At 38.8% G+C, this 23,971-nt stretch overlaps 1 pseudogene; it reads right to left on the reverse strand.

Annotated features, from left to right (window-relative positions):
- Positions 1-387: 387 nt before the first annotated feature.
- On the reverse strand, positions 388-17,863 carry LOC126491536 (heat shock protein HSP 90-beta-like; annotated as a pseudogene).
- Between the last annotated feature and the right edge of the window lie 6,108 nt (positions 17,864-23,971).

Raw genomic sequence — 23,971 nt, forward strand, 5'->3', positions numbered from 1 at the left:
GAACTTTACCAGACTGTATATATTTAGATGTGGTGGTAGTATTTTCCACACGTTTGCCTTACTTCAGACTCATGCTTATTCACTACAGTGCTTTTCAGGTGTGCAATTCTTCTTAGTTATCTGGTGCCTGGAAATTCTCTGTTAGCTGAAGATTATTTTTTTAAAATGAAGTTAACGTTGAAAAGTTCAGCACTCATACCTTGGGCTTCAGATAATAACACAAGAGGCTTGAAACAAATGAAGACATGTGGATGAAGAAGGGCCTATGATGTTACATTGTATTAAAATCTACCTTTAAATAATACTTACTGTACTTAGAAATCTACATCTTCTTTATTTTTGATAATTTTAATTTCAAAACAATGCAACCACCCCTAATACTAACACTCAAACCTGCTGTTCTGTGAGGGTGGGGGATTTCCAAGGACACCAAGGACAGGATAGAAGAAAACCAATAGAGAGAGAGCCAAGCAGGTCAGGGTCAGTCAAGGCTTCTGGGGAAGCCATGGGAAAACTATACAGAGGGCTCCAGCTTCCAGAACGATCTCTATATACTTCTTCCATGTGATGTGCATCCTAGTTACCCTCAAGTGAAAGAATCTTATCAGGAACAGCAGCGCTGGGTTCCTCCGCTGGCACCTCACCTTCCTCAGTGCCTAGACCTAGTTTGATCATGTAATAGATACCATGACCATGGGCCCTGAGATCCTCAAGGGAGAAGGAAGAGAAGAAAGAGCATTTGCAAATAGCAGCACCTCTAGGTTCTCGAAGGCTTTTTCATTTTTGTCCTCCTTGGTGTTCTGCCGCAGGGTCTCCATAGTGGGGTGGTTGGGGTTAGTGTCTAGGAACAGCATGTGGCCTATTGTAGAGTTGTTTCAAAATTCCTGCACCTTCATGATCCATTCCATGTTATATGTGCAGCCATTGGTGCTTCTCACAACACAAGAGGCTGTAGACATGACTGCTAGAGAGTGTCACATTCTCAACCTTCTTACCCAAGATCTCCTTCATGAGCTTCCCGAGATTCTCAAACTTTGCCTTGCTCTCTTCCATTTATTTTCTTCTCCTCCTCATTCTCTGGTAGCTCCAGGCTCTCCTTAGTCACTGAGACAATTTGTTCCCATTCAATTCTTTAAGCTTCTGTACTTAGTCCTAATTAATAGGCTCAGTCATATACACCACCTCAAAGCTCCACTTCTGCACATGCTCCACAAAGGCTGTTTGTCACCTCCTTTTTGCTCTGACCAGTAATGTAGTGGATGGATTCGGTGTCTCCTCAGCGTGAGACACATACTCTGACATGGAAGTCATCTCATCTCCAGACTGAGAAGTGTGATGGCACAGCAGCTCAGGGAGGCATCACAGGTTAGTGGAATCTTCTTGGATTCCAAGCTTCTGATTCTAGTTCTCTTTGTCTTTTGCCACGTAAGAGACAAACTCAAGGTATTTCTTCAAAAAAATTTTTTTGTAGATAACTTTCAAGATTTTGCTTTTCTCAGGAGATTCTCAGGGGTAGGTACTGTAGTCAATCAAGCCATAGATATAGTTGATGTATTCAGGTATCAGCTCATCACAGCTGCCCATGAGGAACACAAGATGGATGCAAGAGTTTGATGTTGTTTTCCCTGTTCTCAAAGAGGCTAAAAGGAGCCTGCTGCAGAATGAAGATCAATGATTTGAATTCCGACAAATCTTCTACAGAGAAGTATTTGACTTCCAGGTAGTCTTCCTCCTTATTGGTGAGGCTCTTATAGAATTCATCATATTCATTCTGAATGAAATCATCAGGGTTTCTGGTCCAAATATGCTTGATTTTATCCAGTTCTTTCTGATCAAGGTATTACTCCTTAATACTCTTTGTTTTCTTTTTCTTTTCCACTTTCCTCATTTACCCCCATATTTTCAATATTAGGCTTCTCTTAATTCTTATCTTTTTCTCATCTTTCTCACCTTTCTCTTCATCTGCTTCATCAGTACTGGTCTCCTCTCCTTTCTTTTCCAAATAGAGAATGATGGGATAGCTTATGACCTGTGAGTGCTTATCCATCACTCCTTTGACCTTCATATCATATAGGTGTTCTGACTGGTATTATTTGATGTGAAGAATAATTTTTGTATCTTGGCTAATAGGTTCGCTGTGGTCTGCGTAAGTAGGGAAGGATCCACTAGCAGAAAACTCCATGAATACAGCTCACGTTTTTGTTTTGTAATCACAACCACTTTCTGTACCACCAGATAGGCAGACACGAATCCAGCCCCAATCATGGACATGTCTGCACTAGGCTGGAGATTCTCCACAAACATTTTTGTGCCAGGCTTGGCAATGGCTCCCAAGTTAGGTGTGAGGTCAGCTTTGGTCATGCCAATGCCAATGTCTACCAAACTCAACTTGTGTTCCTGATGCCTGGGGATATTGTCAATTTCTAGATCTTTACCACTGCTCAACTTGAAAGTGTCCGACTGGTTATCGTAGTGAATCTTGGTCAAGGTATTGGAAGCATTAGAGATCAACTACTGGAGGAAAATTTCCTTGTTCAAGAAAGTCTAGATGATGAGGAACATGAGCTGAGATGTTTCTGCCTGAAGGAATGATTTCTCCTAGAAAGACAAAGAAAATCTCTACCTTCTCTCTTTCATGGGGCACTTTCTCAGGCATACTGAAGGAAAAGCACTAAAGAAGTACAGAACAGGGTGGGCCAGGACTACTCACATGTAGCGGTTGGCTTGTGAGGTGGTGAGGAATGACTCCTGGCTGCACTGCACTGTTATGAACCTAACACTATGCTTTTGTGAGATTTTTGGCTTGTCCTCATTTTGCTATTTATAATGGCTGAAAGTACGTCTGAGTTGGATTATCCATTAGTGTAGCTATTATTGTCTTCTCCACCACTGTCACCTCCAGCACCAGCAGATATAGTTGTCTTAAATTTTGAAGTTACTTGATTAATGTGTTGTTCTTCTCGGGAACACCCAGGAAAGAACAGGCCTTCCCTGTTCTACAGGGATTGCCTCACTGTCCGCCCAACCCATGCAAAATCAACAAAATCTAACAGTTCCAGTTTCATTTCATAAAGTTGTAAAAATGTAATTAGCAGCTTGTTTTGAGAATATATGTTATGAAAATAATCAGTGTTGCTGCTTTGTTGTTATTCAACCTAACTAAAGACCTGTTTTTTTTTTTTTTTCCCCAAATGGATTTATCTTTCTTTCTGTGTAAAGCTGTTGCTGTTGCCTGCCATCACCTTTTAAAGTGGGTACGGTCAGAAGGACTCAGTCTTCATAATTTGCTGGCCCCTGAAAGTTTGACCGGGCTCCAGTGAGCAAATGGGCAACACAAACTGGACTTGATGCATTGTTCCTTTTTTTGTTTTGTTTTAGGGGAGAGAGCTCTAGGGTGTGGGGTGTATCTGGGAGGGCTAGGAAGTGAGTGTTATTAGAGCGCATTCTGAGAAACTCCCAAATAATCAATAAAAATATTATGGTGTGAAAAAACTGTTCCCTTACTGGGTGGACTGTTGGCAAGAAACATTTTGTGTTTTGGAGCTTAACTGCTGTACCTTTTTTTTTCTTTTGATGGCGAAACTAGATGAATAGTTGCCAATAAATATAGGAACAATATAGGAAGCTTGGAACTTGTATGTTCTTCTACTTACCTGCCTTATAAGATGGGATATCATCCCTCACATGATCTTAATATAGTACTAGGTCTTTGAAAAATAATTGATTATTCACACTTACAGATTATTTACCATGTTCCTGGTAATGCATTAAGTACTTTATGTGTTGTTACTCACTTTGATTAATTTTTCTAACAGTTTCTCACAGTTTTTTTTTGTCTTTTCATTGTTTCCATTTTATAGATAATGAAAGGGAGGTTGGAACTCAGGAAAGTTAAACAATATTCTCAAGTGAAAATGGCCACACAGTCAAAGAGCCTGGGGGAGGGGTGGTTCGAACCAGCATGAGGATACAACTTTCCTCTTTGTTCTCAACCTGTATGCTATATGCCTTATTGGAATAAGTGGGCAGTGACTCAGCATTTGGGTGAAGATTAGGAATTTACAGGTGCAGCTGGAAGAAAAAGAGACTTAATCTTGTCAGATTTTCTCAAAACATATTTTTTTCTAGCAGATGTCTGTTTCTATCATTTTGCATTAATAAACCTGTTCTAAATGTGTGTTTACTTGGTAAACAGTTAATGATAATGCTTTCCACCTGTAGTCCTCAGAAAAGGCTTAAAAGTTAAAGTGCAATTACGATTAATGTGTATGAAAATGAAAATCGTCAAATTAACCTAGAATATTACAGTGCAGAATGTAATGTGGCAACAGTTTCAGCATAAAAAGATGCCTGAATAATTAGGCACCATCTCTCCACACCGAGGAACTTATGGCCTCACAGCCACTTTGTTCCTTATCTCTATATGGATAGAGTCTCTGGTGCAGGAAGAAAACAGCAGCTTGAAATGGACTTGGATCTTAGCATTTTCCTCTCCTTTCTTTTCTGCCTAACACCAAATTCATCACAGAATAACAAGTTTCCTCATCACATTTTAATAATATTCATATTTGGTTGGCTCTCTGCATCTTCTCATCTCTCTACTCCCTTCTCCATCCCTGCTGTGCCCTTCTGCTTTTAATATTTCCCTTTATACTTCTATCTATCACGTGTCATAGTGCCCTTACACCTACCCTTAAGACTCTTTTTTCCCTGTCATTTATTCTTACTATGCTGTTCTTATTATCAACTACCTTTTTTCATTTAAAATGTAACTTTACTCATGTTTAAAAATCGAATTATTAAAAAAAATCAAAGGGTGATGCTTTAGTATTAATTATTATGAACTTGACACTGATTATAGTAGTTTGACAGGAGAATCTCAATTGAAAAGCTATCTAGAACAGATTGGCCTGTGGCCATGTCTATGGGAGATTAGGTTGTTTATTAATAGATGCACAGAGAGCCAACCTGCTGTGGGCAGTATCATCCTTAGGTGATCCTAGGCTCACTATGAAAGCAAGCTAAGTCTGGGCCTGTGAGTGAACTGGCAAGTAGTGTCCCTCTTGGTTTGTACTTCAAGATTCTTCTTGAGTTCCTGCCATAAAGTCCTGTATGGTGTAGGAGGGTCTTCTTTCTATGTGTTGCTTTCATTGGTCAAATAAAGAAATTGCCTAGGCATTTTGATAGGGCAGAACTTAGATAGGTGGGGAAGACAGGACTGTATGCTGGGAGGAAGAAGGCATTGTGGCAGATGCCATGGCTGTCCTCTCCGAGATGGATGCTGGTTAGACTCATGCCGGTAAGCCACAGTCAAGTGGTAATACACATTAATGGAGATGGGTTAAACTAATATGTGAGAGTTAGACAATAAGAGGCTAGAGTAATGGGCCAGGCAATGTTTAAATTAATATAATTTTCATGTGGTTATTTCGCTGGTTAAACTAGCTGGGTGGCGGGATGCAGCCCACCACTCCACATTACAACACCTATAAATGGAGACTGTTCTTACCCAGACACAGAAACTATATTAACTACAGCACTGTTTGGCCAACAACTCAAGCGTATTCCTGCCTAGCTCTTATATCTTAAATTAACTAATTTCTATGAAATTGTTTGTTTGTTTTATAAGGCAGGGTTTCTATATAGCTTTGGAACCTGTAGATCAGTCTGACCTTGAACTCACAGAAATCTACCTGCATCTGCCTCATGAATGCTGGAATTAAAGGCATGCACCACCACCACCTGGCCAGATTCAGAGTGTTATATTCCCATTTAACAGCCTCTTTTACTCCAGTATAATTTTTAAAATTTTGCTCATGCTTTATTTTAGTCTTTCTTTTATTTATTTTTTAATTTAGTTTTTTTAAAAAAAAAAAACTATCTTTTTTTCATTTTACACACCAATCACAGTTCTCCCTCCCTCCCCTCCTCCAGTTGCCTCCTCCTTCCACCCAACCTCATTCCATCTCCCTCAAAGAGGGTAAGGCACATTGCATTGAGGAAGGACCAAGGCCATCCCTACTGTTTTTAGGCTGAGTAAGGTATCCCTCCAAAGAGAATTGGTTCCAAAAAGCCAGTACAAGCAGTAGGGATAAATCCTGGTGCCACTGCCAGTGGCCCCATAGTCTGCCCCAGCCAAACAACTGTCACCCACATTCAGAGGGCCTACTTTGCTGGCTGGTTCCTTCCCTGTCTGGTCAGAGTTGGTGAGCTCCCATTAGCTTAGGTAGGCTGTTTCAATGGGTATCCCCATCATGGTCTTGACCTCTTTGCTCATATTCTCACTCCTCCCATTCTTGAACTGGACTTTGGCAGCCAACTCAGAACAGTACTCTGCTATGGCTCTATGCACCTGTCTCTATCAGTTGTTGTTTAAAGCTTCTATGGTGCCATTTATGATAGTAATCAATCTGATTACAAGGCAAGACCAGTTCTAACACCTTCTCTACCATTGCTTAGGGTCTTAGCTGGGGTCATCCTTGTGGATTCCTGGGAATTTGTCTAGTGCCAGGTTTTTTGTTGGCCCCATAATGGCTCCCTCAATCAAGATATCTCTTTCCTTGCCCTCTATCTCTGTTCTTCCCCTATCTCAACTATCTCATTCCCTCAAGTTCTCTTCCCCCTTTCATCTCACATCCTCCTTCCCTTCTCCCCGCACCTCTATGCTCCCAATTTTGTCAGGAGATTTTGTCAATTTCTCCTTCCCAGGGGAATCTATATGTGTTTCTCTTAGAATTATCCTTGCTACTTACTTAGCTTATCTGGGGTCATGGAATGTATGGTCATCATCCTTTGCTTTGCAGCTAGTATCCACTTATGAGTGAGTACATACCATGCTCATCTTTCTGTGTCTGTGTTACCTCACTCATGATGGCTTTTTCTAGTTCCACCCATTTGCATGCAAATTTTAAGATGTCATTGTTTTTTTTTTTTTTTTTTACCACTGAGTAGTATTCCATTGTAGCACATCATGGCATATTTTCTTTATTCATTTTTGGATTGAGGGGCATCTAGGTTGTTTCTAGGTTCTGGCTATTATGAACATAGTTGAACAAATACCCTTGTATGATTGAACATTCTTTGGTATATGCCCAAGAGTGGTATTGCTGTGTCCTGAGGTAGGTTGTTTCCATATTTTCTGAGAAAATGCCATACTGATTTCCAAAGTGGTTTTACAAGTTTATATTCACACCAGCAATGGGGTAGTGTTCCCCTTACTATGCATCCTCTTCAGCATATGCTATCATTGGTGTTTTTGGTCTTAGACAATCTTACTGGTGTAATACGGTATTGTAGAATCTTTTGATTTGCATTTTCCAGATGGCTAAGGATGTTGAAGATTTTCTTAAGTGTCTTTCAGCCATTTGAGATTCTTCTGTTGAGAATTCTCTGTTTAGATATGTACCCTATTTTAATTGGATTATTTGGTAATTTGATATCTAATTTCTTGAGTTCTTTATATATTTTGGAGATCAGTCCTCTGTCTGATGTGGGATTGGTGACCTTTTCCCATTCAGTAGGCTGCTGTTTTGTCTTACTGAGTGTGTCCTTTGCTTTACAGAAGCTTCTCAGTTTCAGGAGGTCCAATTTCTTTATTATATCTCTCAGTGTCTGTGCTACTGGTGTTATATTTAGGAAGTGGCCCCCTGTGCCCATGCATTGAAGGCTACTTCCCATTTTCTATTCTATCAGGTTCAGTGTAGTTGGATTTATATTGAAGTCTTTAATCCATTTGGACTTGAGTTTTATGCATGAGGATAGATATGGATCTATTTTCATTCTGCTACATGTTGATATCAAGTTATTTCAGCCCTGTTTGTTGAAGATGCTTTCTTTTTTCCATTGTATCATTTAACTTCTTTACCAAAAATCAGGTTTTCATAGTGTGTGGATTAATATCCGGGTTTTATATTTGTTTCCATTGGTAAATCTGTTTGCCTTTATGCTAATACCAGGCTGTTTTCATTACTGTAGTTCCATAATAGATGTCAGAGATGGTGATACCTCTGAAAGTTCCTTTGGTGTACAGGATTGTTTTAGCTGTCCTGTTTTTTTCTTTTTTCTTTTTCCATATGAAGTTGATTATTGCTCTTTTGAGGTTTGTGAATAATTGTGTGGCAATTTTGATGGGGATATCATCAAATCTATAGATTGCTTTTGGTAAGATTGCCATTTTTGTTATGTTGATCCTACCTATCCAAGGGCATGGGAGATCTTTCCACTTTCTGATATCTTCTTCAGTTTCCTTCTTCAACCACTTAAAGTTCTTGTCAAACAGGTCTTTCACTTCTTTGGTTAGTGTTACCCTAAGATATTTTATACTATTGGCGGCTAATGTAAAGGGTGATATTTTTCGGATTTCTTTCTCGGTTTCTTTATCATTTGTATGTAGGAGGTGTACTGATTTTTTTAAATTGATCTTGTATCTTTGTTCAGGAGGGAAAATTGGTTTGTAATTCTCTTTCTTGCTTGTGTCTTTGTGTGGTTTTAGTATCAGGGTAACTGTAGCTTCATAAAAAGAGTTTGCCAATGTCCCCTGTGTTTCTATTATGTGGAACAGTTTGAGGAGTATGGTTATTAGATTTTCTTTGAAGTTCTGGTAGAATTCTGCATGGAAACCATCTGATTCTGGGCTTTTTTTGGTTGAGTGTCTTTTGATGACTATTTCTATTTCATTGCAGGTTATAGGTCTATTTAAATTGTTTACCTGGTTGTGATTTAATTTTGTTATGTGGTGCCTATCCAGAAAATTGTTTTTGTAGTATGACCTAAAGACTCTCTGGTTTCCTCCTTGTCTGTTTTTATGTTCCCCTTTTCATTTCTAATTTTTTTAGTTTAGATGTTCACTCTCTACCTTCTGAATAGTTTGGATAAGGTTTTGCCTATCTTGGTGATTTTTAAAAGAACCAGTTCTTAGTTTCATTGTTTCTTTGTATTGTTTTCTTTGTTTATATTTTATTGATTTCAGCCCTTAATTTGATTATTTTCTGTAGTATACATCCCTTGGGTGAGTCTGCTTCTTTTTGTTCTAGAGCTTTTAGGTATGCTCTTAAGTCATAGATGTAAGATTTCTCTACTTTCTTCATGTAGGCACTTAGTGTTATCAATTTTCCTCTTAGCACTGCTCTCCTAGTGTCCCATAGGTTTGGGTACATTGTGCCTTCATTTTCATTCAATTCTAGGAAGTCTTTAATTTCTTTCTCTATTTCTTCCTTGACCCAGGGGTGATTCAGTTGAGCACTGTTCAGTTTCCATGAGTTTGTAGACTTTCTGCCACTAATGTTGTTGTTAAATTCTATCTTTAAACCATAGTGATCCTACAAGATACAGGGCATTATTCCATTTTTTTTGAGGTTTGCTTTGTTACCAAGTATGTTTTGTATTTTGATTATTATATGGTGAGAGAACTTTTTTTTTTGGTTCAGTATATTTGGTGTTCTGTAAGCTTCTTACACCTTCATACGGATATCCTTCTTTGTTGGGGAAGTTTTCTTTTATGATTTTGTTGAATGTATTTTCTGTGCCTTTGAGCTGGAGTTCCTTTCCTTATTCTATCCCTATTATTCTTAGGTTTGGTCTTAACATGGTGTCCCAGATTTCCTGGATATTTTGTGTGAAGAATTTGTTGGTTTTAACATTTTCTTTGACTGATGAGTCTATTTCCTCTATAGTATCTTAAACACCTGAGAGTCTCTCTTCTATCTCTTGTATTCTGTTGGTTATACTTGCCTCTGTAGTTCCCATTCATTTTCCCAGGTTTTCTATATCCAGAATTCCCTTGGTTTGTGTTTTTTTAATTTCATCTGTTTCAGTATTCAAGTCTTTTGTTTTAATTTTTATTGAGAAAAGGAAAAGAAAAAAAAGTTTCCGCCTCCTCCCAGCCTCCCATTTCCCTCCCCCTCCTCCCACTCTTCTCCCCCTCCCCCCACTCCTTTCCCCCTCCTCCTACTCCTGTCCCCCTCCCTCTCCAATCCAAAGAGCAGTCAGAGTTCCCTGCCCTGTGGAAAGTCCAAGGTCCTCCCCGCTCTGTCCATGTCTAGGAAGGTGAACATCCAAACTGGCTAGGCTCCCACCAAGCCGGAATATGAAGTAGGATCAAAACCCCGTGCCATTGTCCTTGGCTTCTCATCAGCCCTCATTGTTCTCCATGATCAGAGAGTCCGGTTTTATCCTATGCTTTTTCAGTCACAGTCCAGCTGGTCTTGGTGAGCTCCCAATAGATCAGCCAAATTGTCTCAGTGGGGTGGGTGCACCCCTTGTGGTCCTGACATCCTTGCTCATGTTCTCCCTCCATCTGCTCCTCATTTGGACCTTGGGAGCATGCAAATGGATGGAAATAGAAAACACTATCCTGTTGGCCCAGGTTGATTGATCAGTCTGTCTGTCTATCTATCTATCTATCTATCTATCTATCTATCTATCTATCTATCTATCTATGGTTGTGAGCATATCCTTTAATATCTGAGCCATCTCTCCTGCCCAGTCAAGGTTTATTTTTGTTTGCTTATTTCTGTTTTAGATGTCATGGATATGAGAATATCACTTTTGATTCTGAGCAACAAGATGGTTCAGTTGTTAAAGACAACTGTTCCCAAGAGTGATGTACCCAGTCCAAACCCTTGAACCCATGAGGTGGAACGAGAGAGCTGACTCTTGTTTATTAGTCTTTTGATCTACACAAGTATACGTGGATTCCAATAAATTAATAAATGTAAAAATATTTTTAAGAAGGTATAATACTGTTTTAAAAAATAAAACAATTGCATAACTAATAGCCCCCCCCCGAAAAAAAGAAAACACTATCCTGAGCGAGGTAACCCAGACCCAAAAAGATGAACATGGGATGTACTCACTCATAATTGGTTTCTAGCCATAAATAAAGGTCACGGAGTATATACCTGGTGAACCTAAAGAAGCTAAATAAGAAGGTGAACCCAAAGAAAAACATAGATATCCTCTTGGCTAAGGGAAGTAGACAAAATTGCCAGGGAGAAAATTGGGATCTTAGGGGTGGGGTGGGTTGGGGATAAGGGGGGACGGGGAGAGAAAAGTGAGAAGGGGAGGATTGGGGGAACTTGGGAAACAGGAAGATTGGGATAAAGGAAGGTTGGATAGGGGAGCAGGAAAGCACATATCTTAGTTAAGGGAGCCATCTTAGGGTTGGCAAGAAACTTGAACCTAGAGTGGCTCCCAGGAGCCCAAGGCAATGTCCCCAGTTAGTCCCTTGGGAAGCTGAGGATACGGAACCTGAAATGACCCTATCCTATAGCAATACTGATGAATATCTTCCATATCACCATAGAACCTGCATCTGGTGATGAATAGAGATAGAGACAGAGACCCACACAGTATTCAAGTCTTGAACTGTTTTCTTCACCTGTTTGTATTTTCTTGGGTTTCTTAAAGAGATTTATTGATTTCTTCCAACTTTTTGTTTGTCTTTTCCTCCAGTTCTTTAAGGAAAAATTTCATTTCCTCTTTAATGGTCTCCAACATTCTCATAAAGTTACATTTAAAATTGTTTTCTTCTGATTCTTCTGGGTTAGGAATCTTCCTGTTGTACGACCACTGGGTTCTGATAGTACCATGTTGCTTTTTAGGTTTTTAAATGAATTCTTACATTGGCACCTACACATCTCCTCCTACAATTGGTGCTGTCAGTGTCTTTGCCTCTTTGTCCAATCCTTGAAGTTTCTATCTGTGTCCTTGGGAACTGTTCTTGGTCTGCTCTGTCCTGTCGCTGTCTGTGTCTTGGGGAGTCGCTGAGAACTCTCTTGCCCAGCTCTCTTGGTCCACTCTCTTGGTCTGCTCTGTGCAATAGCAGCCTGTGTTTCAGAGTTCTTTTCTTGGTCCTCTTTGTGCAGTTGCAGCCTGTGCTTCAGAGTTTCTCTGAGGTTGCTGGGGGCTATATTGGAGGGTTTTGGGGTGGAGTTGGGCTCATATTTTACAGGGCCCCATCCATGGGGTGAATGTTTTGGAACAGTAGTCTACCTTCAGGAAGCTTGCCTGATGGCTGGCTATAGAAGCTGAAGCAGGTGGGGGAGGGGCCTTGGGTTTTGCCCTGGTACTGAGGGCCTAGAAATGGGGGTACTCTGCTGTGTAGGTCATCACTCACTTCTTGGTTCTTTTTGTGCAGTCGCTGTCTGTGTTTCAGAGTTCCTCTGAGGCTGTGGGGAATAGGAGGGTTTGGGGGCAGAGTGCAACTTAAATTCACAGGGTCTGACTGATGAAATGAGGGTGTTGGAGCAACCTATCTGTAGAAAGTTTGCCTTTTGGCTGGCTAGAGTAGCTGATGCAGGTGGGGGAGGGGCCCAGGGTCTTGCCCTGCTACTGAGGGCCTAAAGATTGAGGTGCCCTGCTGTGTGAGTGATCACTCACTTTTTGGTCTTCTCTGTGCAGTCACAGCCTGTACTTAGCTGTATTTCAGACTTTCTTTGAGGTCGAGGGAGATCTAGTCCTTCTTTTAAAACACATTTTACGTTTTTATTTAAAAAAATACTAAATGACTTAATATGAACCAGATGCCCTGAGTGTTCATTAGGCTGTATATGTGTTAAGTAAATTATAAGAAACAATCTACTAAATATATAATGTGACTCTTAAATCCCAAAAGATATTTATAGATTTGAGAAACAAAAAGAGAGCTGAAAGTTGGAACACATATTACATAATTTAGATGGTTTAGATATAGGTAGAATCTGTGGTGTCTGGTAACTATTTACCCCATAAAACATGGTCATTGATGGGTTCTCACTGAATGAATGGGGTCATAGCAAATGTTTGACGGAGGCAGATTTTGAAGTTGTATGTGCTAATGGTGCTGAGGTATCTACTCTAGATCCAAAGGGCAGTGATGTTAATGAAACCCCAATTCTCTCAGTCCTGCTGGTGTATGGCACCTATCTCTAGTGACATTATACTTTTGTCTCACCATTGACGAGACATAAGTTTAGAATTCTCTTCCATGATTACTACTTACTTTGTTGTAGCTCCTGGAGCCCATCCATAAATCTTCTTTTAACCTGAAAGCAAAGAATATTACATCTTAAAAATTTAAATTCTATGATATATTTTGAGTAAATATACATAAATTTTCTCTACATACAGTAAAATAAGAAGTGGTGTCATGTATCTTTCAGAAGGATATTGAATTATGCAGTTGGTTAAAGAAACTTCATTAGTAATTTGAGATTGTTGCATGGAATTTCTGGGGTAAGCACAGTTTTATCATTGTTTTATGTTAAAAAAATTCAATTTTTATATAAGCAATTCATTTATTAGAATTAAAATTTTTAAATAGATATTGCCTATGTGTTTGTCCAATTTTAATCCTACTTAAAAAGTGTTTGTGTTAAGTAGATACACCTAAATATTATGATGATTAAATCTAGAACAGCCTGGTAGTACATAGAAATTTTAGGCCAGCCTGGGTTATTTAGCAAGATCCCATTCTTCAGCTAAACAGCTAAAACAGCAAAATATAATTTGACAGAAGACAGTGTGGTATTTTGAATAAGAAATGTCCCCCATGTATTTGAAAACTTGGTCCAGGGAGGTGGTACTGTTTGAAAAGAAGTAGAGGAAGTATGTCTTAGGGGGGGTGGCTTTGACAGTTTATAGTCATGCCTAACTTCCACCTTGAGTTGTCTGCTTGTTGTGTATAAGTGGACATGTGTTAACTTTCTTGTCTGGTCATCTGTTGCAATGCCTCCTCTGCCACCAAAGACTTGCTCTCAAACTATAAATCCAAATAAACTCTTACTTCTTTAAGTTACCTTGATCATGGTATTTATCATAGTGAGTTTTGAGAAAATTTACCAGGCATAATTATTCTACCTAATACTACACACATCCACATCCATATACCCACACAACCAGTTTACAATGGAATTACATTCCAATAATAGGCACCATAAATGGAAGATATCACAAACATTCATTTTGATGAAAAAAAAAAACTATCAGATAAACAGAAAGGTGAAGTGCCTTTTCCAATATCATACAATTAATAGTCAGTAACACTATCATCCAAAACTGGGTACCATCTAACACATAATCCATGCTCTTAATCTACTATGAGATGCTGCCCTTCTCACCTTTATTTAAGATGTGTCTGTGTCAGGCACTATGCAATTGTGAAAAAGGTTAGTCACATAGATGGAATTTCTCCTGATCAAAGTTGACGTAGACTATTAGAACCTGAAATGCTGTCATTTAAGTCCAGCTGTCCACTGCAGTGGAAAAAAATGGCAATAGAGGAAATGTCTCAACAAAAGCAGGAGAGATATTAAAAAGAAGAGAATTTTAATGTCTGTTCAGGAGATTTTAAATCTTAATTCTGACAAGGCTACTTCTTTTCCAACATCTTATAAGGAATGTTATCTGCTGAAATCCTCTTTGAAAATACAAACAGAGAAGTAACATATTAATGTTGAATTCATCAGAAATTTTATCATCTTAGTATAGCCTCAGAATACTCAATAACTGTAGTATTTACGAGGAAGAATTAACAAGTAGCATAAAATTAGTCAGGGACTGGCTTTATATGTAAGGTTATGAACGACTGATGATTAAGCCAGCATTTAATTACTCAGGAATAACCATCCAGATTTTGACTTGCCAGACCACACCTCCCTTCTGCTGTATGCCTTCTGGGTATCTTTCTGGTACTTTGATAGCTGCTTGATGTATGGTAAAAGCATTGGTAGGAGAGGAGATTATAATGATTGGCTCAATACAAGTCTTGTTGCCATCTGTGGATGTATTCTTTCCCCATTAGTTTGGCTAGTAAAGAAAGGGCCATTTGGTGCTTTGCCGAGAAGACACATGCTATAAGGGTAATTTAAGGATTCTCTTTGCCAATAATCTTCTTCATAGCATAGAACTGGGGATTTTTATTGGGCTTTCAGATCTAGGTGCAGTTTTCAATATTCTCAAGTTGTGTTGGCTGTGAGCAACATAATTATTTGATGTCAACAAACAAGGAAACTGCTCTTTGTCAGAGGAATCTGGGCTATCCACTTCTAACCTAGTTGAAGCTGTTCAGAGTCCAGCTGTTTGGGACCCAACTTTGAAATGATTCTAAGTGGCTGCTGGTTAGTCAAGTGCCCTTTTCTGGCTGATATTGTGATGAAGTCTACTGACATGCTTCTTTTTGAGCCCACTGAGATTACTAGGAAAGTGGGTACTGCATCACCAGTTAGTAAGGATGGTTCCTTTTTCAGAAAGATTTCTTTTGTAAATATTATGAGAGAGGGTGAGATTATGGATCCCTAATTGTGGATGGATTCATTGAATCTTTTTTTTTTTAACATGGTGGTTTGGAAGGGCTCAGCATCCAACTATAGTAATCAAGTTGTACCCAAAGATATGGTTTATGACCATTCATCAGGGGCTGTTTGTATTTTGCTATATGTTTCCTTACCTACAGTGAGTGAGTTGTTTGCTATGGTGCCTGAGGTAGGACGAGAAAGAAGTGTTTTCTTCTCTTGAGATCACTGTACCTTCAATGAAAAGTTTTGCCTGCTGCACACCCTTTGTAATATAATATGCAGTTGAACTGTTTACATACTTTTTATTCAGTGCTGTGACAGTTGTCTTTCTTAATCAGTAGTTTTACATAATTAAAACATTAGAAACCTAAAATTAGAGACAAATTCAGACATCCTTGACTTCTCCTTGGAAAACATCTGGCTAGCCTTAAACAATCACCTGACCTCTTCCCAAGTCAGGCAGAAATCATCAACTTGGACTTTCTTTTGTCTGCAGACAGAATATCAAATCCTCTTTCTGGTGAGCAATGTCTGGGATTAAATTAACTACTCAACAAAGAAACCCTGTCTCAAAAAAAAAATTAGCTGCCCAAATACTCATCTTCCTGACTAAAAGGGACAGATATGCTGGCTTGCCTGAAGATACGAGCAGTTCATGTCTTCTATCATAGGGTGACTATTAGTAACTGCCATTTCTGTATACTAAATCTTAATCTTACCTTCTATTTATACACTCTGACAATGACTAAGCAGTCATTGAATGCCATGCACTGTGTTGCTATGTGGGAACTACCTCAGAGCTTCCGGTGTTCCTTTGCTTTGTTATATAGTAGAAAGAAGCAAATAATTAGGTTAGAATCACTTGAAGAATCCTTACTACTCACTTAATATTCAGATGCTATCCACTATATTGAAAGATAATAATTAATAAAACGCCATTATTTTTTCTAATAGTGTTTCCATACTGAAGTGCAATTTTGGACTTAAAGACTTTCACTTGAGGAAATACCTCATTATTTCAAATATCTTTGAATCTGGATAAGAGAGATAAAGGGATAAGAATCCCTTTCTTACTTAGATTTTATTATCCACAACACCTATTTAGATGAAATGTTTTACATTTTTATTATTTTATGTGTATGAATGTTTTGCCTATAAGCATTTGTGTGCACTATGTGCATGATGGGCTGGCACAGGCAAGAAAAGTCCATTGGATCTCCAAGACCTAGAGTTATATGGATGGGTGTGAGCCATCACGTGGGTTCTAGAAATCAAATACAAGTTCCCTGCGAGAGCAGCATGTGCTCTTAACATTGTGTCATGCCTGCAAGCCCCAATCCAGATTTTTGACACCCCTTTCACTTGAAAAACTTATTGCCTTCAGCTATGATACAAATTACATATACCTTATAGTATTTATCTATATGTTAAGTGTTTGTAAAACATCATAACCACACTCAGTGTAGTCAATCAATGTTTGACTTAAAATAGATTTAAATGTAGAATTCTATACCTACATATTTTGTGCTTTTCTCATATTCACTCTTCCACTCCTCTGCCAAACTTCTCCCAGATCTACCTTTCACCCTCCCAAACTCATGTCTCTGAATGTTTTCTAACAATGCACTCAGTCCAATGTTCATCCAACAAGAATGATTTCCCATAATCTCCTGGGTGTGGCTTCACCTACTCAAGTATGATCTTGATCTAAGGGAAACCACATTTTTAAGGCAAACTAACTCTCCTTCTCCTAGAATCCATTAATGACAACAACTCTTTAGCCAGGAGTCGGGGCTCATGGACCTTTCACTAATCCATGCTTGAATGTTGACTGACTCGATCTTGTGAGTCTTCAATAGACAACCATGGGTGCTGTGAGTTCTTGATTACAGGGTCCTATCATTTCCACAAGATACATTTGTGCCTAAACCTTTCCTGACCTCTAGCTCTTACAATATTTTCATCCCCTCTTCCATGATGGCCTCTGAGCTTTAAGGAGAGAGACAATGTCGTATAGACGTACCATTTAATGGTGAGCATGGAGTAGTATATTTTAAAAATAAATGTGTGTATTCATAAGCATGTGCTCACACACCCAAACAAAAACTATGAAAGATCCCTTTGAGGGCTGATATGGAGTGAGCTGTCCATTTTCTTCCTAAAACAAAGGTATTTAAAATTTGAATAATATAGCCTACTTTTAGGACAGTGGCGATTCTGACTTATACACTATTATATGCTAGTGCTATTTCTTGTTTGGGAAACCCAATTTGCTTAGGAAAGTTCAAATAAGAAAACTATAGCCTGTGATAGAAGCCCCTGACTCCCCAGAGACCAGGCCAACATCCTGTACCCCAGTTAAGACCCCTCTCACTCTTTGTGTGACTGCCCAATATAACCCCAATTGCCTCTCCTCGCCTTGCCACCATACCCCAGCTCATACCTCGGTCAGAAGTCTCTTCTTCAACCAGAGGCCAGGCCAGCACTCTGAATCCCAGGTAAGACTGCTTCTCACCATGTCCACACTGGCACTGCACAACTCCAAGTGCTCTTCTTCTCCTCGTCACCATATCCTGGACCACACCTCCCATGGAGGCCACTCACATTGTCCCACCCATGTCTGTAGAACACAACCTGAACCTCTTGTCCTCTTCTTGTCTGCATGCCCATACCCACACCTCTGACAGAACCTTCCTCTTATACCAGAAGCCAAAACAGTATCTTGGGGTTAATACTGACCACCCCCCCCCCCGCTTGTCCCTGCTGTCTCAGTATAACTCCGATTGCTCCTTTACTTCTCATCATCCTATCCTGTCCCATACTTCTGGCAGAAGCCTTCCACTCTATCAAAGGTCAGACAAGAATCCTGATTCTCAGAAAACAGACCATCATCTTAAACCTTAGAGATCAGGCTTATTTGCTGAAAACCAAGCAGAAAGCTTCTATCCCAGCAGAATCCAGGCCAGTATCTGATCCCCAGAGAAACCCAGGCCTAAGTAGAGGACACATACATACATAGCCCAAACTCCAGGCTCAAACATGGACAGCAACCTGCTGCTGGACCAGAGGGCATCCAGGCCATCAAAAGTATATCTTCCAATGTGGGTAGAGACCCTCTACTTAATCACAGGCTGTAGGATCCAGAAGACTAGAGAGGAAACAGAAACTAAAAAATAAAATACCCATTCAACAAAACCAAGTCCAGAAATTGGCCCCTACATAGCTATAGAAATAAACACTCCATATCCATATGCCAAAATATGTATAAGAACCCAAATAACAGTAAGCAGAGCAATGTGTCACCACTACAGCAAGCCCTAAATATTCCAACACAACTGAAGCACAAGGATACCATCTTAAAATCAACTTTATGATGATGATAGAAGTCTTTAAAGGAGAAATAGATAAATCAATAAAGAAATCAAGGAAAAGATAATCAAAAATTTGGAGGAATTCAATAAATATCATAAACAATGTCAAGAAAATTAAGAAAAATTAGTTGATGGAAATGAATAGAACAGTTCAAGACCTAAAAATGGAAACAGAAACAATAAAGAAAACACAAACCAAAGGAATTCTGGAAATGGAAAATCTAGGTAAGCCAACAGGAATCAAAAGATGGGGAAGCACACTACATGCTCATCACAGAAATGCAGAAATGGTTCAACATATGAAAATCTGTCAATATAACCTACCATATATAGAAACTGAAAGAAAAAAACCCATATGATCATTTCAATAAACACTGAAAGAGCATTTGACAAAATCCAACACCTCTTCTTGCTAAAGTTCTTGGACAGATCAGGGATACAAGGAACATACATAAACATAATAAAGCATTATACAGCAAGCCTATAGCCAATATCAAATTAAATGGAGAGAAACTCAAAGCAATTCCACTAAAATCAGGAACAAGACAAGGCTGTCCACTCTCTCCATATATTTTCAACAGAATACTCAAAGTTCTAGCTGGAACAACAGACAGCCAAAGAAAATCAAAAGTATACAAGTAACAAAGAAAGAAGTTAAAGTAGCCTTCTTCACAGATGATATGATAGTATATATAAGCTACCACAAAAATTCTAGCAGTGAACTACAGCTTATAAACAACTTTAGTGAAGTGGGTAGATGTAAGATTAACTAACAAAACAAAACAGTAGCCCTACTATATACATACAATAAATAGACTGAGGAAGAAATCATGGAAACAATACCCTTCACATTAGCTAAAAATAACATTAAATATCTTGTGTGTGTGTGTGGGGGGGGACTCTAACCAAACAAGTGAAAAACCTGTTTTATAAGAACTTAAAATTTTTGAAGAAATAAATTAGAGAAGATATCAGAGGATGGAAAGGTCTCTCATGCTAATGGGTTGGTAGGATTAACAGTGAAAATGGCCATTTTACCAAAAATAATCTATAGAGTCAGTGCGATCCCCATTAGAATCCCAACACAATTCTTTACAGACATTGAAAGAACAATACTAAACTTCATGTGGAAAAATAAAAAAACACAGGATAGCTAAAACAATCCTGTACAATAAAAGATCTCCTGGAAGTATCAACACCTCTGATTTCAGGCTTTACTACATAGTTATAGAAATAAAAATCACAAAAAAAAAAGAAATAAAAATCACATGGAGGCCAGGCAGGCAAAGACAGGTGTATCTTTGTGAGTGTGAGGCCAGCTTACAAAATGAGTTCCAGGATATTTATTGCTACACAGAGAAACCCTGTCTTGAAAAAAGAGCTAAAACAAACAACAAAAAACAAACAAAATCCCCCCAAAATCAGCATGGGGTTTGCATTGAACTGTACTGTTGTAATAGGAGTGTCCCCAGCACCCCGGGCTGCCTGGCTAGCTTATGCCCCGAAATAACAACACACAAACTGTATTCATTTAAGCACTGCTTGGCCCATTTCTATCTAGCCTCTTCTAGGCTAACTCTCGCACCTGGACTAGCCCATTTCTAATAAGGTATGTAGCACCGCTAGGTGCGCTTATTGGGAAGACTCTAGTCTACGTCCATCCTGGGTCGGAGCTGCCTAGGAGAGAGGAGCCTGGCGTCTGTGCTCCAGACAGCAGAGCTGTCGAGTCTGAGCTCACTTCCTCTTCTTCCCAGCATTCTGTTCTGTTTACTCCTCCCACCTATGTTTTAACCTATCAGGGCCAGCCAAGCAGTTTCTTTATTGCTTAACCAATGAAATCAACAGATTAATATGATGCTCCCACATCACTGCACACCCTGTACAAAATCCCCAGAATCAAGTAACCTGGATCATAGAGGCTTACAAATGCTGAATCGAGAACCATGGAACCTGTGTAGAACTAACTTATGCCCTCTACATGTATGTTACAGTTGTGTAGCTTGGTCTTCTTGTGGGATTCCAAACAGTGGAAGCAGTGGCTGTCCCTGGCTCTTTTTCTAGGTTTTGGGACCTTATTCCTCATATAGGCTTGCCTTGCCCAACCTTCATACAAGAAAATTGCTTAGTCTTACCACAACTTAATATGCTATATTTTGTTGATACCCATGGAATGCTGGTTAGACTCATGCTGGTAAGCCACAGTCAAGTGGTGATACACATTAATGGAGATAGGTTAAGCAAATATATAACAGTTAGCCAATAAGAGGTTAGAACTAATGGGCCAGGCAGTGTTTAAATGAATACAATTTGTGTGTTGTTATTTAGGGTTATAAGCTAACTGGGTGGATGGGAGCTGGGCAAGGAATGCAGCCTGCTGCTCCTTTTACAGCAAACATCTAAGTTAATTTTCATTTATTTATTTATTTATAAGAGAGGGTATTGCTCTGTTGGGTAAACATGCCTTAAACTTGTTAGACTCATCTTGCCTCTGTTTCTCAAATGATGGAATTATAGGGCTGAACCACAGTCTTAGTGTAGAAAGTTAAGGCCTATCAGGCCTAAAGGAATCAACCTGTTGTCTGCCTGTAGCTATCACAGGTTCTGACTGCCTATCCAATAAGGAGTGACCAAGTGGTGTTTCCTGAGCACTGTCAGAAGTCCTGATTGTGCCTAAGCCAATGAGGGATGAGCATGAGATGTCAACTGACAATGGATCAGACTGCCAGGGTGCTGGTAGGGTTGATAAGTTTTCCCCCTTTTATAAATAAAGGAGTCTGCTGTAAGCCTTCTACCTGACTCCCAGTGTCTGAGTTTGTTGACATTGAACCTTTTCACCCCCTACCCCAAGGAAGACCTTAGGGCCCAGCAACATCTTAGTTTCCTTCCTATTGATTTCATAAAATAGTCTGACAAAACACCTAAAGGGGGAAAGGTTTATTTCACTTCACAGTTTAAGGTTACAGTCCAGGTTTTCAAAAGTCAGTGGCAGGTATTTGAGGTGGCTAGTCAGATTATGGTTCCAGTGAAAAATTAGTGATCAATGAATGAATCATATTCATTCTGATAAGATGTTCTTCTTCACTTAATACTATCCAGGGCCCAGGAAGGGAATGGTGCCACCCACAGTGGGCAGTTTCTTGTGGCTAAATTAGGGCAACTAGGACAATCCTACAGTGTTCTACAGCCTCATCCCTGATGCTACTCCAGACTCTTCCATTTGACAATTGGTCACAAGGATCATAGTCACCATTCTCCACCTTAATTATCTTTTTAACTGTAATAAAGCAAAAAAAGTCAATACATGAAAAATAATATAGTCTTGCCAATGTTTTTTCTTTTGCCCCTAGTGAAGTTAATAAACAATTATTAGAATTTCTATTACCACTATATAAAAATAATGAGCATTTTTGTCCAATACAAAAAAGCTAGACATCCAGAATTTAATAAACTGAATATTTTAGCTCAGTTAAAATTTTGTTGTATTTTCATCATCTGTTTTTTGTTTAGTTAGTATTGACTTTTTGTCACAGACTAATGTCTATGGATCATAGTATAGAAACAATTGGTTTAGTACAACTGCATTCATTTTCAGTTGAATCAAGGGAAGCCTAGAGAGGAAAAGTGGTTTCTAAGGAATCTACAACTTGGTAGAAACAGAGTTGAGGCTAGAAAATTGGTCTTATGAGCCGGGAACATGATTCTCTGTAGTGCTAATATTGATTATGAAGCAAGAAGGAATCTATTTTTTTCTATGAGACTCCATATATTATGATAAACTTAATAAAAAACATGATTCTTTTCTTAATATAGGGCAGATGCCACTATAAACACCATTTTGATAAATTTATCTTGAGCAATCTATGCAAGGTTAAGGCTGTGTCTACCTGAATAAGGAAATGATTTGTAATACATAGCTGATTGGTTGTGTTGATTTAATTTATTCTTCTATTATCTAGTTGTCTTTTGCAAGAGTAAGTGCAGTGAAAATTTAAATATAAAGAATGAATTTTTAAGTCAAAAGGTTGCAAAAATGTCTAAATTATTTTACTGCTTAAATATAAAATTTTGCCAGGGGCTTTAGCACATGTTTTTAATCTGCAATATCTTGGAGAGACTGCTTTTTCATACCAATTTAAATATTTGTGTTGCTTTAGAATCAATGCATCGCATTGCTTCAAATATATAATTTTTAACCACATAACAAATAACTACATTACCATATTTAGATCAGAAAATCATAAGGAAGAAGAATTTAAAGGGCACATGTCCTCTCATTCTTATCAGTATTCAGACCACAATCTACAGACGGCTGGTGTCTCAGTATTCTCAGTTATTAAAGTTTTCAAACCCAAGAGTAGCTTATGTAGCTAACCATGGATGCTTAGATACAGACTAGAAGAAGGCTGAGTTCAAAGAGTAGAATACAGAGAATTTTATTTTCATAATAGTCTATACCAATGTTGCTTATATGATTATATAAAGGATTTCAGAAAGAGCTATATCCCAAATAATGGTAAGCCTCTCCTTTACTACTTCATTCCTCTGGGATAAGAAAGCATTTGTTCCTTATCATTTGATAACTCCTAGGGAAAAGGGAATAAGGCAGATATCAATGTTTAGCAACCAGTTTAGTCTGTGAAATTTTTTCTCAGTCTCTCTACGAAACAGTTTTTTTTAAGGAGAAAACCAAAATATTTCAGTTATTAAACCCTGGAGGAAGGAAACAAAGATTCCCCAAGAGATTTTCTGAGGAAAGGAAGACTCTCTGGTGTTGTGATGGCTCTCATGACCAGCATGATTATAGTAGGAAGGAATTTGGATCCTTGTTAGTACTTGTGAGGATGATAGGGAGGAATCTAAACAGAAAGGCCACTAAACTGTACAGGGAGCCCAAATTTTTACACCACCAAATTGCTTCCTTTCTTTCGACAAACTGTTAAGAAATTCCTCATTCCCACATTAATAAGCAAGGAGAGAATAAAGTGTTACATGTCTTGAGCTCCTGGAGAAGTACATATTGTTTGAGTGGTGTGGGGATGGGTGGAATGGAGGCATTTCTAACACAAATGACATTAGAAATCTGCCACAGAGGTTGTCTGTTATTTAGTCATAGGGCAATACGTTGAGTAAGATCCAGAGTTTGGCAGTTTATGACACTCTGGGGATTTGAAAGAGAATGCCCCCATAGGCTCTTATATTTTCATTCTTGGTCCCCAGTTAGTGGAACTGTTTGGGAAGGATTATAAGGCTTGTCCTTGTTGGAGGAAGTATGTCACTGGGGGTTCAGCTTTGAGCTTTCAAAAACCCATGGCACGCTCAGTCTAACTC

This window comes from Alexandromys fortis, unplaced genomic scaffold (assembly GCF_014885135.2).
Source record: "Alexandromys fortis isolate MF-2015 unplaced genomic scaffold, M_Fortis_MF-2015_v1.1 scaffold_241, whole genome shotgun sequence".
Classification (NCBI taxonomy): Eukaryota; Metazoa; Chordata; class Mammalia; order Rodentia; family Cricetidae; genus Alexandromys; species Alexandromys fortis.